General features: G+C 40.6%; 1 long non-coding RNA gene across 1 annotated transcript in view; it reads right to left on the minus strand.

Moving 5' to 3' along the window:
• LOC130257405 (uncharacterized) overlaps positions 1 to 18,774 on the minus strand; it is a 114,734-nt gene that overhangs the window by 75,269 nt on the left and 20,691 nt on the right. Inside the window, exon 3 of the long non-coding RNA XR_008841323.1 lies at positions 2,821 to 2,881. This is a non-coding gene — a long non-coding RNA (uncharacterized LOC130257405). The remainder of the gene's footprint in view (positions 1 to 2,820; positions 2,882 to 18,774) is intronic.

Raw genomic sequence — 18,774 nt, forward strand, 5'->3', positions numbered from 1 at the left:
TATTGTGATTCAACGTTCTTGAGGGTTTTTTGACATTCTTAGACCAATTTTACTTATGAAATTAAGCATCTCTGTATTTAAAGGTGCTAGGAGTTCATGTGCTTGCAAATTTACTCAGTACAGCTGTTAAATTCTTAATTCTTCCTCCACTGCTCTAAGGAAAATTAAATGCTGCAGATGTTATCCTTTATAATGCCATATACACAGAATCAGTTCCTCATTTGCAGGGCAAGTTATTTATTTTTTCCTACTGATCTTCAGGGCAATCATGATCATTAGGCATTGCCAGGGTTAAATAAACATGACCTAAAGTGATCACAAGTCAGAAGTTACGTGAAAGAGATATTCTCATGTCAATAAGTGGAAATCTAAGAACTGCACTTGAAATATTTCAAACAAATCCCTCTCTTCAGACGAAAATATATTAAGAACAAAAGTGAAAAGGCAGAAATAGACCTGAAACTAAAACATTTCCTGTCTCTGAGATATATTTGAACTAGACAGTCTACATTATTAAAGAAGCTAGTGGTCACAGATAATCAATAGGTTAAACTTCATAAAGTAAAGGAAACAAAACCCAAAAACCAAAATGGCAACAACAAGACCAAAAAAAAAAAAAAAAAAAAAAAACCAAAAAACCCAACCAACCAAGTCAACAAACAATAAAAATAAAAATTAAAAAAAAAAAAAAAAAAGAATACTCTTATACTCTCTGAAAGTTTTTACCCATTCCAGTTCCACATGTCTGACCCTCTCTCTGTCCCCAGTAGCACCCCTGTGTGAGGATCCTGCGTGTGCCCTGGCAGCATTTCTGCAGCGTGCAGCCTGGACAAGCCCACCTGCCAGGAATTCCCCTAAGGACAACTGCAAGGAGCTTAAGAAGATTTGCATCCATTCATAAAAGATCCCTTTGCTGAAGATGAAGCCAGTGTGGAACAGCTTGCAGGAACTTGGGGCACTTTCAGGGCTATTGCCTAATTTTCCAGAGCCCCAAGCCCATGCAATTCCCAGTTCTTGCTGGGAAGGAGGGCACTGAACACCAAGTGCCTCCTGTTGGCTCCCATGGCAAGAGAGGAGCCACTTCAGAGCAATCCCTGTATCCAGAACCATCCTTGCCTGACAGTGTTTTGCTCCACCTCATGAAACCTCCCCTCCCCACGTCCCACAAAAAGGGACAAGCTCATCTTAATAACCTTCAGTGGAGAAGTATTGCCAAGGATTATCTGAAACTGAGGAGTGCTCCCTGCACCATGACCTAGTGCAAAACCCAACTTCACAGCTCTCATCCCTTGCTGTAATTCCACTGTCACCCTCAATCTCTCTGATGCTTCCCATGCTTTTGCAATTACCCTCCCAGATTTCCACTCAAACCTGGGTGTTTCCTCAGGCTTGCACATGATAAAGGTCCACTGAAGCCAACAGAAATGCTCCTCCACCTATCCCCCATCCCATTCCAGGGTCTTCTCCAGATCAAACCTCAGGATATCTGAGCATCTAAGAACCAGCTGTTGGTATAAGACAATACCAACATTCCACAGCAAACTTGTCACAAGCAGACATTTCTTAACAATGAAAAAAAGAGAAACATCATGAAATTAAACAAAAAATTAGTAAGTCACTCATCTTTATTACTCTCGTGTATAGCACCAACCTCTTAGAAAAAAGTAGGGCTCAAATAGTTTTTATTTAAATACTGCAAATTAGAGAGCAGGAGCAATGGGACCAGTAAAACATGGACACTTGTATAATAGATTTTTAAAATAATGTTCTCAACCCTAGACCATGAGGAGTTTTTCAGAGCTGAAGGTGGGAGCTGGGAACACTTGCCTGCCTTTTTCATCTTAAAAAACTCCGAGCACATCTTTAAACAGGAGTAATTCAGAACTTCAGAGAGCATCTGAGCTCTTCTATAAGGAAAAAAAACAGTAAGGAAGAAAATTTTGCATGGTTATGTTTGAAGAGAGGAGAGTGTGGCACAATAGCCAACATAAAACCAGTTAAAACCCACTTTTATCTGTCACACCCACCAGGCATTTTTATTCTGCACTCTCTCATTTACAGTAAGTGCACTTACTACTGGTTTTCAATCTGTTTTCTTGCTAAGACATTATATAACAGGAATTAAGGAGTCAGAGCCCTTTGAAGCACCCTCAGCACATAAGAAGACTCATTCACCAGGTTAGACACAATGAGAGAAAAGATGCTAAAGAAACCAAGAGCACTTGCACAATCCTCCTCCCCAGTCATCTGTTTCCTCTCTGCCACCTATCTTTTAGGCTATGGTCAGCAGAGTTTAAAGAGCTTCAGCTTTGTGAATCTTTGGGGGTTTTTTTAAGACATATTTTACCACCAACGTGTACAAAAGCAGCCACCCAAGTCTGAACGGAGTTTTTATCCTGAACTGTTGTACTGGTCCTTTAACTTTTTATGACTCATAGTTCAAGTATTTGGGAATTCCCCTCTAAATATGAGTTTGACACACTTGCATTATGGAAAGTTATTTTATTCAAAAAGTAACAAAATGCAATATTCATGCAATACCCAGGTCTATATTTAACACCACACAATTGTGTTTTTCTTCTTTTTTTTTTTTTTTTTTTTTTTGCAATAAAGCTTCTAATTAAAGACAGATATAAAAAATCGAGAACAAGACTGAATAGCAGAAGTAGCAGCATTGAAAGAGACAATCACAGTGTTACACATCCAAGCAAGTCAATATATATTTTTTTTTTTTTTTAACTAATCAAACAATGTTAGAGCTGTTTATCTTCTTCCCTGGACCCCCCAGTTGCATGTAAGAGTACACAGCTTCTCTCTTACCTGTGTGCTGAAGTCCCTTCTTGGTGGGCTGGCTACTCATCAGGGATCACCTGACTAAATCCTGGAAAGAAATTAAAATATAATCAGCTGACCACCCTTGCTCACTGGCTTGCAGCTTAAATACTGCTCTCCACAGCACTCTGTCATGTGAGGCAGGACAGAACCAGCTGTCATTGCTCCAGAAAAAAGGGAAATGGGCCCCTCTGTTTCCACCTCCTTCCTTCCTCCTCGCTCACTCTTTCCTATCTGTCCCTGCCTCCGACCTCCTCCCTTTTTCTCATTCTTCCACTCTCTCATTCACTGCCCGCCTGGCTGGGGTCTCCCAGGGGAAGCCGCATTCCACAGCGCACAAGCATTTCCCCTGCATCCCGAGGTTTCTCAACGAGCTGCCTACACGTTTGTACTGGGGAAAAAAAAAAAATAAAATAGAAAGAAAGGAAGGGAAAGAAAAAAAAAAAAAAAAAAGGAAGAAAAAAAATAAATCAGGAAAACACAGAAAAGGCACCACATTCCACAACCCTCAGTCAGCCCTGGCAGACTACGAGACATTTTCAGTCACACAGCACAAAATGCATTAGTCAGAGCTGGAGGACCACACACTTTGTACCACTACCATGCTCACAGAGAATGGTCTGAGCAGAGCTACAGGAAAAAGGAAAGGAGGGGTTCCTATTGGTGCTTCCATTTTACATGGGGTGGTCACCCAGGAGTATGAAAAATCCGCAGGAAAAGGCCCCAAGTTGACATTCCCAGCAGAAACAATGTGGATGTGGGCAGCGGGGAAAGCTCTCCGCTCAGGGAGCGCGACCTTTGCCCAAAGGACTCCCCTCCAGCAGAATGTGTTATTCCAAAGACTGCAAGACATTATCTAAATCAGAACTTCTATCTCCCCGCTGGTTTGTGCATAGGAAATGCAAGCCTAGAAAAAGTGAAAGTAATACTGCGTGATTCAGATTCCCCGAAACCACATATACTTTCAGTTCAGGCTCCTCTCCTCTTCGCTGCTCCTTACAGCTCGGCAGCTTTACCCATCTATGGAGTTTTGTCTCCTCTACTTACGCAGTTTCAGCCCTCTGTGCTCGCAGGGAATCTGATCAGCAAGAAACGAGGAAGGAGCTCGGCGTAAAAAAAAAAGAAAAAAAACTCCTCGGTCCTCATCCCAATGACCTAATCACTCATCTATCTGCTCACTGCTTCCGTCCCCCACACGCACTTATCTCCTGCTCCAAGGCAATTTAGGAGTGAGGACGCGGCTTGGGAGGAAACACCGCTCCTAAAATCGCATCGGAGAGGGACAGCGCTGAGAGGAGCGCGTTTGTGTCCGCGGGGAACGGAGCTGTGTCCACGGAGCCCCCGCGCCGAATTCCCGGCTCCTAAACCTCAAATTCCTGCTCTCAGCCCCGAATTCCCGGCTCCTAAACCTCAAATTCCTGCTCTCAGCCCCGAATTCCCGGCTCCTAAACCTCAAATTCCTGCTCTCAGCCCCGAATTCCCGGCTCACAGCCCCGAATTCCCTGCTCACAGCCCCGAATTCCCGGCTCACAGCCCCGAATTCCTGCTCACAGCCCCGAATTCCTGCTCCCAACCTCAAATTCCTGCTCTCAGACCCGAATTCCCGGCTCACAGCCCCGAATTCCCGGCTCCCAGTACCAAATTCCTGCTCTCAGCCCTGAATTCTAGGCACCCAACCCTGAATTCCCCGCTCCCAGCCCCGAATTCCCGGCTCCCAGTCCCGAATTCCCTGCTCTCAGCCCCGAATTCCCGGCTCTCAGCCCCAAATTCCTTCTCTCAGCCCTGAATTCCCTGCTCCCAGTCCCAAATTCTCTGCTCTCAACCCCGAATTCCCGGCTCCCAGTTCCAAATTACCAGCTCCCAAACCCAAATTCCCGGCTCCCAACCCTGAATTCCTGCTCCCAACCCTGAATTCCCGGCTCCCAGCCCCGAATTCCTGCTCTCAGCCCCGAATTCCCGGCTCCAAGTCCCAAATTACGAGCTCCCAAACCCAAATTGCCGGCTCCCAACCCGGAATTCCCAGCTCCCAGTCCCAAATTCCTGCTCCCAACCCTGAATTCTTGCTTCCAACCCTGAATTCCTGCTCCCAGCCTCAAATTCCCGGCTCCCAACCCCGAATTCTCGGCTCCCAACCCTGAATTCCCAGTTCCCAGCCCCACATTCCCTGCTCTCAATCCCAAATTTCCAGCTCCCAAGCCCAAATTCCTGTTCTCAGCCCCGAATTCCCGGCTCCCAGCCCCAAATTCTCGGCTCCCAGTCCCAAATTCTCAGCTCCCAAACCCAAATTCCTGCTCCCAACCCCAAATTCCCAGCTCCTCACAGGACTGTCCCTAACACACCCTGCCTAGACCCAGGGTTTTAACCCAGAGTCGGGGCAGTGTAGGGAGGCAGGGGGAAGACGGGGAGAACCCTCCAGCGCCTGCCCTGGAATTTCTCCTCAGAAAAGTCCATGCTTTAATGAAAGACTGATACTAGATACCACAAAGAAACTTTTATTTCTGTATGCACATGACTCAGATGCATTTTCTGTGTGGGTTATGTGGTTGTGTTATGTTTCATCTTAAAAAACTGTTTCAAAGAGACCTTTAAACATTAGTTTTAAGAAAAACTCGATGTGTTTATGTAGAGTGAGTGTTTTTAAACTGCCTTTTATTCCACAATGCTGTATAAAGCAGAGATACTAATGTCTGTTTTCATTATAGACATAATTTGAATCTAATCCTAAACATGATAATCAGTAAAAAATATTCATTTTAAATTACATCCCTAAATAATTCCCAGAAAAGTAAACAAACTGAACTCTTCAGCAAAACAGATCCCCTTAGTTACAATATTGTTATCTGTCCTCCTTTCTCATTTTCTCGATTTTTAAAATACATTTACTCACTGCATTATTGACTTAGATGCATTAGTTTTTAAAATAAATGGTTGCTGCTGCTGTGCAGTATTTCAGCAGAGGAAGGCTGTCCAGAGACTGAACACTGTCGCCATTATAACAAAAGCATTAAAATGAATAATTCATGAGCAGAGGAAGTACCCTACCATTAAAAGGCACCGACTATTTAATGAATTGTCCAAAAGCTACCCCTTGTACTGCCCAGTTCCTCTCACTACTTAACTATGTTTCATTTTTCTAAAATGGCATCAAGTAGTAATCATCAGAAACACATGCACCACTTGTAGGAGACTTTCCTGAGGACTAAGAAATGAAAGCGAAAAAGTGACCCAGAGAGAGGGAGGGGGAAAAAAAGTGTTTATGTCTGATGATGGATATATTAAGGAAATGAGACTTCAGACTTGAAGGGGCTTTTCCAAATTGTTCTTTTGAATTCGAGAAGGAAGAGCATAGACAAATATCCTTTGCAAAAATAAAGGCAATAAGTCATATGTCTTTATCTGATACTTTCTTTTTCAGGATCCCAAGGAATCATGAAAATGCTGAGGAATTAAAAAGCTCCATTACTGAGGATTTTCAGAACTTTCCTCCTGTTTATAGGGGCAGAACATAAGGAGTAAATTGTTTTCTCCAGGTCACAGGAAGGCTTAGAGACTTAGAGACTGAGGCAAGAATAGAGCTCCATCCCCTGGTTATCAGTCCTGTGCCCAACAAAAAGAGCAACTTCCTTGCTTTATGCTGAGCATCAAAAAGTTCAACAGTCCTGCAGGTTTTAACCCAATAAAATGAACAGTGGTGCACAGGAATAGAGGAACATTCCGAAGCATTAACCCCACATTACACCAGAATTATGTGCAAACTTAAGTTTTGAATAACATACTTAAAGAAATTTGACCTAGAGTATCAAAGAGCATCTGCTCATGTTTCTTTTATCTGCTGCAGGAAACACACTTACAGTGCCTGGAAAGAGATTTATTTCTGACATACACTTTCAAACTTTTCAAGACATTCAAAATTGGTATGCTAACATTAATAAACTTCTCAGATTTAATTTGCACTAATATCCAGTTCTTAACATTGAAGAAATTGCATCTCTAAGACATTTTGCCAATAAGACAGCATTCCATAATATTGAGCAAAAGCAATCCTAAACATCTTTACTTACATGGGTCATTTTTTAAGTGTCCTACTCTCTTACACTGCTGGGAAGAACTGAAACACAATTCTTATTCCAAGGCTCTCATTGCAACAAGTTCACCAATTATGTGGTAGCAAGCCCATTCATACTGAGATACAAAAACATGCCCCCAGGGCATCATGGATGGAATGAAAACATGAGGTGTAACTCTGCAAGATCAGACACTGTCACTGGTCAACTTACTGATGCTCCTGGGCTTTTTAGGGTTTTTTTTATTTTTAAACCAGTTGGCTTCTTTGTAGAGCATTGGTAAACACTTTTTTGATTGTGACTCTCCAATTTATAGGTTTTTTTTTTCACTTTTTAAAATATTTCAATAGCATCTATTTGAGAGAGATGCTCTTTTGATCTGGTATTAGATGGATGGCTTTCATTCTGCCAAAACAATTTGCCCTTCAGTCAACTCAGAGCTGCTCCCACAGCAAGTCCTTACAGGAATAAGGAAATGCACTTTAACAGCTAGAACAATCTGTACAGTTAAACATATTTTTAGTCATCAGTCCCCAAGGAACTGTGAGTAGAACTGAACTATAAAACAAATATAAAAAAACACCCCAAATTTTTTGCTAGATATAATTAATATAGCCCAGCTCACAGCAAGCAGGTTTATTGTAACTGATAAACTATTTTAGTACTAATGACCATTAATGGTTTGGTAACTTGTGGCAGGAAGAAAGAGGAGGAAAACCCACCAAATACTTATGATAACTCTTCCAAAGATGGAAGAAGTTCTCTTCTTCAAAACTGAACAAAAAAAACCTCCCAGAAAAGTTAAAGAAAGAAATGCTGTGAACACTTCAAGTTTATCTCCTTCAAAATATTTATCTTGAGTCAACATTACAGGAGAAATTCTGTGTTGACATAAACCAGTATGAGTGTGTCCACCAAAGTAGCAACCTCTACCAGGGCATCCAGACTACTGAGTCACTACCTAAACACAAGTGTTCCAGAGAACAAATAGCATCAAATAAATTAGTCCAGAGGAAACAATGAGAAAGATCACCACCACTTCTATTTGGAAGTAGGTGAAAAAAAAAAAGGAAGAAAACAAAAGGAAACAAAAAGTCATAATATCTGTAATCAGAGCAAAATTTCCAAGTGAAAGGAACTTAATCAGCATTTTGCTACTTGGACAGGAGGGAGAGTCTTGTAGAGCAGGAAGAATCAGACTGGTACATTGTTCAGTGTGCACAACTGTCTCAAAACTACATTATGGCTGCAAGCAAGAACAAATGGAATTATATATACCAGTGTAATTATAAGGCAATCAAGCACAAAAGAAAAAATAAGAAATCAGAGGTTAAAGAAGTCATCCAAGCTGTATCAGCTATTCAAGAATAACCCATCTGATCTCAGCATGCCAAAAGTGTGGTCAGATAATGTATACAAATTTATATCTAGGAGCTTAGACATGTTTAGAGAGTTTTGATATTTGTTTTACCTCCAGTGAGTGAATTCATGTTACAGAGCAGTGGTGTTTGCTGTTGTTTACTTGTGTCAGCAAACACCAGAGTTGTGTAGACTGTGCACTGAACTATTCCCAGACCTTTCAGTGCTACAGAGGAACAGAACTATTACCTAAGCCTTCTAAAATAAAAAACAGTTTTTAGACATTAATATAAATTAATTTTATAAATCATAAAACAACTTTGATAAGACATTTTGAGGGTGAAATAAACAGATGTAGATGCAAGAGTAATGAAGGTAATTTCCACCTTCTTAATTGTAAAGGAATATCTCAGAGGAGGCATGTCAGCACACCTACAAGATCACAAAATAATTTAGATTGAAAAAAAACCTCTGGAGTTCATCTGGTCCAACCCCCATGCCCAACCAGGGGCATCTGCAGACATTGCCCAGGACCTCCTTCAGAGAGGTTGTGAACACCTCCAAAAAGCTGGAGCTGTAGAGACTCTACAACCTCTCTGGGCAGCCTGTGCCAGTGGAAAAGTGTTTCCTGATGATCAGATGGAGCCCCTGTGCTTCAGTTTGGGGGCACTGTCACTGTTCACTGAGAAGAGCCTGGCTCTGCCTGCTTTGCAAACTTCAGGCATTTGAGCACATTCATGTTCCTCCCTCAAAACCTTCTTTTCTCCAGGCAGAACACTCCCAGCTCTCTCAGCCTCTGCTCACAGGTGAGATGCTCCAGACCTCTCATCATTTTTGTGTCTCTTTGCTTGAAGGGAAAGCTTTAGCAGCTCCATTTCTCTTTTACTGGGGAGTCCAAAACAGTCCAACACTCCAGATGTGGCCTCATCTGGGCTGAGCAGACGAAGGATCACCTTAGGATCCCCTTCCTTCCCCTGCTGAACAGCACCCCTGCTAACATGGCCCAGGATGCAATTACTCCTTTCCAAGGCAAGGGCACATTGGTTTATTCTCAGCTTGGAGTCCACCAGCACCCCTGGGCCTTTTCTGGAGAGCTGCTTTCCAGCTGCTCATCCCTGGATGGTGCACAGGACTATTCCTCCCCAGGGACAGAATTTGTGCTTGCCTCTGTAGGTCCTGCAGGTGTACAGGTCTTTGAAGAGAGGAAAAGTTGCATACTTGGACTAAGGTGCACACTGCTTTCATTGACACCATTTCTTACTTTCAGATACAGGCTGGACTTCCTGAAAGAAGTTTTGCTTTCCTTCCCTTCCCTCCCTGACAAGGAATCCCTCAGCCTCACTAATCTCTTCCTGTCTCAAATACCACTTATTCCCTGGAGTAGAAAAGGTAAGATTTTAGTGACAGTTAATTTCTGTTACCTTGACATTTTCTGCCTCTTCCACAGTTTTCCAGCATTTTGAGAGAGTGGGCTTAGAACAGAGAACTTAGAAAAGAAATATATGTAGAACATTTTCATAATTAAAAGTAGTAAAGTCACTCAGGTACTTGTAGGATGTTCTCATGGTGTTTTCCAACAGAACTGAAGCAGCAGAAGCCCTTTTTGAGTTTGATGAACTGGTAGAGTCCCACTGCACTCTCTGAAGTGTCAAACTGTCATAGGAAGGAGAGCAGAAAATGTTTTCTTTGGGCCCTCTTATCAGACAATCTCCTGCCAGAGGGTGGCTAGCTACCAAACAAACAGCTACTCTGACACAAATACAGCAACCACAAATCCTCTTCAGATCTTGCAGGTACAATTCAGCTCCTCCAGTCCAGTTCTCTGGTGCCACCTCTCCCCTGACCTCCTCAGCCAGGTCCCCAAACTGCAGAGGGCTCAGGATCTGCCCCAGAGCTGCACACTCCATCCAAAGGGACACACTGCAGCACCTCAAAGAGCACTGGACAAAGATGTGTAGGCACCAAAACCCACCCTAAGCACCCCAAATTACAATGTGACTCCTTTTCATGCTCATATTTGAATCATTTGGGCAAGATGTGTGTCCAAGACCCTAAATCTCTTTATCACACAAATGTATATGTTGCCTGTCCCAAAGAAAGAGCAATTATGCTCAGCCATAAACTAGAAACTACTTATAATTCAACAAGACACAGAGGCAAATCTAGGCCACCTTACCACAGCATAAAAAGGGAAACTGACTGGTTTGTTTCCAAAGCAGGAGAGCAAGTGATTTTTCTTGCAGCACAAAGTCCACCTAGAGACACTGGCAGCACAAAAAATAATCAGCCAAAGCAGAAGAGTCCTGCACCTGTGCCTCATACTCCCACTGATATTTCATACACTCTGTCCCACAAAAATAATTACATTGCCAGGGCTTGGATTTTCCTCACATCCTTTCCAGTGACCTCCATATTTTCAAATCTGATTTTATACTCTGAAATATTTACAGACCCATGATCTTTCTAATTAAAGGAAAAAAAAAAAAAAAAAAAAAAAAAAAAGAAGAGGAAAGGTGTCTTCAAATATTTTTTCTTTGCTATTAATACACTTCTGAAAACAATTAAAAGCTTCTCCAGACCAACATTTCTAAGAAAAGTATGAACTCAGTCACTTGGCTCAGAGAGGTGCAGGGATATTGTAGCTCTGAATTGGCTCCTCAGGGACCAGCACCACTTTAACTATATTGACATTTATTCAGCTTCCTTTGAGGGCCCAATAAAGCCAATCAAGGCACACAGCACCAATAATTGCTCTCATTTCTAATGCAGTATTTTCAGGTGTTGCAGTTTCAGGTTTTGGTGTTGACATCCTCTGTTTGATGCACAATATTAATTTTGAGATTTGCTGTGAATGGACACCCTTAAAGCCTCCTTTTGGGGCTCAATGGCTACAATGTGCCATGCTGTGAATAATCTCACTGTGCTGGATGCAGACACACAAACAGGACTGTAACAGCCCTCTCATACCTGGACTGTTCCTGTACAAGTGAATTTTTGTCCTATGTATACAAAACCAGGAAGAATATTTATTGCATGTGTCTACAGAAACATCTGCTCAGTACTTTTCAGCTTACTTATATCTTGTTACATCATCTCAAACAATGATTACACTAAAAATGAAGAATCCTGCAGTGATTCCCAGTAGAAAGGAAGAAGGAAGATTTCAGGCCTGCCATTTATTGTTTTTTTTCCAGTTCTATCTCACTGGGATTATTCAGCTCATCAAAAACTTATCAAGATAAACAAGACTGATGACCAGTGATCACCCTGGTCTCTGTTTTGTTCTACCAAGCTGTCTTATAAACAATCAATGCTAGAATTAATAAGCAGTGACATTGATCAACCAGAACTGCACTTGGTTTCACTGATGATGCATAAAAAATTTAAATATGCTACATAATATCAAAAAAGGTTTATTTTGGTTAGGTTTTTTTAAATTTTAAATTGAGAAGAAATGCAAGTTGAAGTTCTCTGGTCTTTGAGGAACTGTCATTATTTTGTTCCAGTTTAAAAAGTTTCAACAGCTTATTTCAAAAATTTATCGTGTACAAATGTGAGGTATTAATTAAAATTCAAATAACTTGCTCACAGTTTTTATGGCTAGAAGCCTAATTCTTTTCTATAGCATGTCATTATTTAAATCAAGTCTTATTTAATTTGAGAACCATGGGAAAACAAAAGAAAGGAGAAGACCTTGGCAAACTGAATGAATGTCAGATTTCAAGGAAGAGTGGAGAGCAAGGACAGGACAGAGAGAAAGAAGAGGAATTTTCAAGTCCTAAGGAATATTAAATTTGCTTATGCAAGTACTTAAATATAATGCCTATTGCACCTAACAACAGGTCTGAAAGCCATGATTTTGAAATTATCTCAACTACTTTCTGAATCTGTCTTTCAGGTTGTGAGCCAGATGGAGGCACATGTGGGCTTGCCAAGTGACCAGCTTTTCAGAACCCTTCTTAACTACTTATCTTAGGAAAACTTTATTGCTGAATTAGTATTCCCAGTTCCTTAATGCTTTTTTGGAATCATTAAGGAGGTAAAAAGGCACACAGGTCTGTGAAGCAATAGTGCTTCTAACAATGTAGGATGTACAAAAAGGTGTCTTAAACAGTGTGAAGTTGAGCACTGAAAAGGCAGATGGGGCCAGGCTGGAGGACCCTTGAACACCTGTAAATCCATCTTGTGTTGTGTGTGCAAGCACCATGATAAAAATCCTCAGTAATTATTCAAAACTTGTTTTGTTTTTTGTTTTTTGATGGTTTTTTTTTGTTTGTTTTGTTGTTATTGTTGAACAGGTCCATCCCAGCCAGTGCACAAGATTGTTGGCTATTTGATCAATGGGCAAAGGGATATTCCAATTTACTCTGCCATTCAGCAGATGGCCACAGACTTTCCTGCCATCTCCTATCTAACTCCAGCTTTGAGACTGCAAATTTCTTCATGGGTTTATCAGCACCATATGGATACTGGGAAAATGACTTCCAGAATATTTGTAAGCACCATCTCCCTATGAAAAAAGGGAGAAGAACTATTTTAATTTCACACCTGGGGAACTGAGGTGTAAAGAGACCAAGACTTGGGTGACTGTGGTCATCCAACTAAAGCTATAGCAAAGAAAATGAGAAATGGTGCCAGGTGACCACAACAGGCTGAGCTGTACTGAAATAATTCAGCTGCTTCCAAACCACCCCAGCCATGCCCACAGCAAGATCCCACAGATCTTGGCTGGGAGCAACCACATCTGAGTGAGGTGTCTCCAACCAGGAGCCAGAGACCTTCAAAATGCAGGTGTCACTGACCCCACAAACAGAGAAGAGGCTGCTCAGCAATGCCAACAATGAAGCCAGATGCTCTGAAAATGGTATAAAGGAGTAGGGAAAAGAGCTTTCCAGCAGTAGTGAGGGACTGGACTGTCTCACAGACCTGTGGCAAGAGGCAGGAGAGTCCCTGGGCAACCCTCTGCTGCCCTTAAGGGAGCAGCTCTTTCTCAGCAAAAATCTCTCCTTCACAACACATCTTTCAGAATCTATAGATGTTAAATTTTGATGTACCCCCATGCAAATTCACCTGAGCTAGTGAGTGTAAGGAGGAAGTCCTGTGGAATAAATATCATGTGAACAATTAGATCCTCCAGCATAGCCATGTAATCATAACTACAGTGAGCTAAGACAGCACAGGAAAAATTAATTCCAAATTTGGATAATCTTTAGCACCTACCTTATTATTTTACTACCTAATTAGGCAATATGCTTTTATTAAGTATATTTTTTAAAACCCTAGGGGAAAAATGTAGAACAAATGCTCATAGGGAAATGGCCCAACATGGAACTGCTGAATCCACATGACATTTGTCTCTGTCATTTGTTCTAATGGAGGGAATAATTACAGCATTGAGATGCTCTCAGCCATGCAAGCCATCATTTTGACAGTGGGTCAGCTACACAGGACATCTAGGAAAAGACAGGAGGCTCTGCTCAGAAATCTTTGGCTCTTCACTGCAGGGAGCAGTGCACCTGAGTTGCACACAACTTTTGACCCATTTCCTCAGCCTTGACATTTTCAGCTTCCAAACTCTTCATTTTTTTTCCCTTCCAGGATTTGCCTCATCCATTCTTAAGCTTCCAAGCACTGGCCCTCATCACCATCCTGCTTTCCCACTGCTCCTCATCTTGTTCCAGCCTCTAGTCTAGTTCTCCTTTCTCTCTTAAGACTTCTCCATTAAATTCCCTGTTTTCCAGACAAAATGGCCATTCCTCATCTCCCCAGCTGACCTCCTTTCCCTTGCTTCCCCCCCATCTCAGATCTCTGTTCTGGACTTGTCAGGACCCTTGTCTCAGTGTTTTTATACAGAAGTCCAGCCCTGGTATAATCAGTCCCCATCAGGACCATTCCTTCCCCACTCTGTCCTCCACAGTCCATCTTATGCATAAAAGGCAGGAATTTGCTGGAAAAGCTACAAAATTAACTTGAGGAGGGTCTTTGATTTCAGTTTTAATACCCAGGGTCTGTGCTGTATGTACAGCAGGTTACTTCCATGTTTAATTATACATGTCAAGAGCAAAGTAAAAGGATGCTGCCTCACCTCCAAGTCTCAAATCCCTATCCACACTACAGGCAAAGCAGCACTAGAACTACAGAAAACAGTCACAAACAGCTGAACATGAACATATTTCAGCTGACAATTTAATTCCTCCTCCTCAACTTCAACAGATTTTGCCCAAGGCAGAGATGTGATGAACAATTGATGTGGTGTGGTGCTCTGAAGGAGAGCAGGCTCTTGAGCAAAGAGAAATTGTCCATTTATTCTCTCTCCATCCTTCACTCCCCAGCACAATCAATTCTCCTCCATGTCCCTGGACAAGGAATTGAGCTGACACATTAGCCTTGGTTGGGTGCAGACCTTCAGCACAGCTGCACAGCTCAGTGAGGTGCAGTGATGGCCTCAAAGAGCAGCTGAACAAGCCATGGGTGTCAGAGGGAAGGATAAACACAGCACAGCAGCCACAGGAAACAAAAAATAAAACCTGCACTTCTTACACTTTCCCTTTTCCTGGTCCTGGAGCACAGATCTGTCCTGTCCCTCCCACCACAAAGTCACTGGTGAGGATTTCTCCCTGTCCTGAACTCATGAGCCTTTCATTATGATTTCTCTCCCCTGCCCAGATGAGGAGGGGACTGACAGAATGGCTTTGATGACCACCTGGAACCAGCCCAGGTGAACCCACCCCAGATCCCAGCCCCACCTTTCCCAGCAGAACATTTTGGGGGCAGCAAGAGGTGGGCATGGCCCAGCCCACAGCACCAGACACAACTCTGAGCTGCACAGGGTCCTCTTCTCCCTGGTTTCCAGGCTCAAACCCACAGAGGTGATTATAATTAAACACTTCAGGATACCTACAAGTGAAACAGGATGCTTCCCAAATGAATTTTTTAATTCAGATTTGCAGCACCACTTAAGGCAAGTTTTTATAATTTATTATAATTTTTATTGTATTTTGTAGTCACTTTATATTACATATATCTTTTGTAAAACTCAGTTCTTTTATAGTTTTTAATGTTCTGAAAGCCTGCCTTAAAAGTTTATATGAACCAGATTATTTGTGTATAATTACACTTTTATTATTTTTAAAAGAACTCTTAATCTCCTTGAGAAAAAAAAAAAAAATCTTTTTTGTTTTAAAAAACAAAGAGACTGAGCCAAAATATGCAAGGTATTGTGCTGGCATTCCACTTTTGAAAAATAAAAGCTAAGGATACTTTTCTAACAAAGCTTCCACAAATTATTCCAACTTTAATTAAATCCCTCTTTGCTGGAAACTAACAAAATGCCATTAAGAGCAGAAGACAGTTATTATCTTTCAGTCGTTTTCCTTTTGTGTAATACATTATTACCTAAGTTTCAGTGATTCTTGCTGTGTTATCCACCTCTCCTTTAAAGAAAATACTCTGTAACCATAGCAATACTTTCCCACCCTGGTATTATTTCCCGCTGGTTTGTTCCAGGCGTTTGCACATAGCAACCACAGCAACCCCTGGTCCGAGCTGTCAACTTCTTCTTGGCAACTCTTAGCAAAACTGGTGGATCTCTAAACTACCAAATATGCAGCTTTATGTTTTCAAAACAAGATGGGCACCTATGTCCTGAATAAACAGAGTATTTAAAGTCATCACTCTGCTTTGTATGGCATTTCTAGCACCACAAATGTGAGATTTTGGTATTCTAGATGCTGTCTTCTAGTTTTCCCACTTTCTGCAGAGCAATGCAGCAAAAAGCAACAGGCAGAGTTGTGACATCTCACTGTAGTTCAACTTGCAACAAAACTTTGTGTTCCTGCTTGAAACCTGCCCCGTTTTTCACTGAATTCCTGTAGGGGAATACCAGATTACCACCTACACCCCAGCTGGGCTTCAGGTTCACAGAAGCAGCACCAGCCCTGCCAGGCCTGAGACATAAATGCTTTGAATCCAACATGTAAGCACTCAGAAGTCACAGAACAGGGGGCAGATCTCAGCCATGTGCACACATTTTTAACAAATTCCTTGTATTATTTCACTACTCATCATGCAGTGCCATTAAGGTTCTCAAGCCTGAGCAGACTATCCATGCTCTTCTGGATCACCACTTTACTGTGGATTTGAACTGAAGAGAAATAATTTTTTCCTCTACAGAAGTAAAAGCACATGAGAGAAAAAAAGTGCTAAAACAATCCCCACTTAAAACTATCCAAGCTTGATTTTGTTCAACACCTTTTTAATAGTGTTTTAAGTTGCTGCCTAATAAGGACAACAAAAGCACAATAGTAAATTTTGAGGTTTAGCAGAATTTTGCTACGAGTTGAGTTAGTGTTCATAAGCTGCATAGTAAGGTAGAGTCAGTGAACTGTGGTGAAGCAGCACAAATTATGTGTGGGAACAGCAGCAATTTAAAACTTTGGTGTTTTACTGTGAATCCTCGTCCCACTGGAGTCAACAGGGCTTTTGTCATTAACTCCTCTGTCAAAATCTTACCCCCAGTCATAATTGGCTCCTATGAATCACCCAGGGATATTCCCTTCATAGGCTCTCTGGAGGGGGAGTTCCAGAAGTGGAACTAGATATGCAGGACAACCTCATTTACAAATCACCTACTGAGAGAGGTGATTTTCCTCCTTTGAAGAAGAAAACCCCATTTGTCTCAGTCACAATGATACAACCAACAAAATAAAGTTGGTATTAAATATATGTGTGTATATATATATATATATATATATATATATATATATATATATGTGCACACATCCCTACATATTCTTATTTATATACATGTACAACCCATATTTTTCATACATATACAAACCTCTCCCATATTTTTATGTATATATACATACATAAATAAAACAGAAGGGACATATATCAAACAAAAATTCAAATGACCTAATATATTTGTGAGAGCTGACAAAAAATAAAAATAAAAAAATAAACTCATTAAGGCAGTATCAGGTAGTTAGGTTGGTTTGGTTTTTTTTTTTTTTTTAGAGCATAAAATGCTTGAGAAGAAAACTATGGTGGGAAAAAAAATAGAACAATTATTCCAGGAGGGAGAGGAAAGACAACAGATTACCCCACTGTTTCAAAAGTTATTGGGTTAAAGCACAGTCTTCTTTATATTCTAATTTATAGATGCATCAGATACCCATACACACAAAATTCCTCTACAACCATGACCCAGTTGGGGCTACACACCAGAGAAATACACACTACTCAGATGGGCCAAAACAGGAATATAGAAACACATTCCTGATTAAAAAAAAAAAAAAAATTAAATCTTTCCACCACTGTTGCCTGTGGGGTTTTTTTTGTTTGGGTATTTTGATTTTTTGTAAAATGGAGTTAGACCTTTATGCATACAGAAGGAGAACAGGAGTCCAGATGTGGAAATAGAAAAGAAACAAAGATATATATTAACTTTTCCAATATGATCTAAACTAAAGGACAAAAAGTTATATTTTGCTATTTTGGTATTTGCCTGCAGAGACACACATGTACAAGTAACTTACATAAAATTTACTAAGGTTTTCTTTTTAAAGAAGAAGGTGGAAATTTGGAATGACTTAGCTACGTTCACTGAAAGATTAGCATAAATACAGAAAATAGGAGTAATTTTGTCACCAGAGCACTTCAAAATTAAGACCTAAAACTAACCAAGTGCCCTATCACTGTACACAAAAACAGTAATTTGTATTTTATCAGCTGCTACACTTGATTTGTGGGAGAATTTTCAGACAGAATCTTTCAGTTGATGATCACAAATAAGGGGAAAAAAAAAAAAAAGACAGCATTTTCTTTTTCCATAAATGAAGGTGGTAATAGTTTTATTAAATTCTAATTCAAATAATGTTATTTTAACATGCTGATCAAATGCATCCTGAAAACCAAACATTACTTGCTTCGTTTAGTTTTATGAGGGTACAATGGGAAATGCCATTCTCTCCAATCACAGGTTTTCTGAATGTATCCACTTCACTGGTCTCTTAACAGCAAATGCAATTACATTTTACTGTAAAATAATCAAGTATTCACTTCCTTGCACATAACAGCTATTTTGTTTTGGATGTAAACACTTTGGTTAAATTTTCTCTTATCTTAAAGATGCTATTTTGTAGAAGGCAGCATCCTTATTTAGAAAATGGCATTTTCTGACTCTTGATTTGTTTTACAGAGAGACCTAAAGGAAATGGAATCACTGAGAATTGCTTTAAATTTGAAATTATAACTCAATCCACAAGGCTAAAGAAAAAGTACTTAAAAAAAATCTATTATTATTTCTTATAAGCTTATGAAGGATTACAACATTTTAAATAACATTTTGCCAAGGCGCTCATGCCTCAAGTCACAGGAAATAACTTTGAAAACTTTTTCAGTAATAAAATACAAAATGAAGTAAATATTTTTTCAAGTAATTGTCAGGTTAAAACAATGTGTCTTTTATTATGATTTCTGTTCATAATGGTTCAGGTTGACATGACTTTAACAAGAC

The sequence above is a fragment of the Oenanthe melanoleuca genome, chromosome 1 (genome assembly GCF_029582105.1).
Source record: "Oenanthe melanoleuca isolate GR-GAL-2019-014 chromosome 1, OMel1.0, whole genome shotgun sequence".
Lineage (NCBI taxonomy): Eukaryota > Metazoa > Chordata > Aves > Passeriformes > Muscicapidae > Oenanthe > Oenanthe melanoleuca.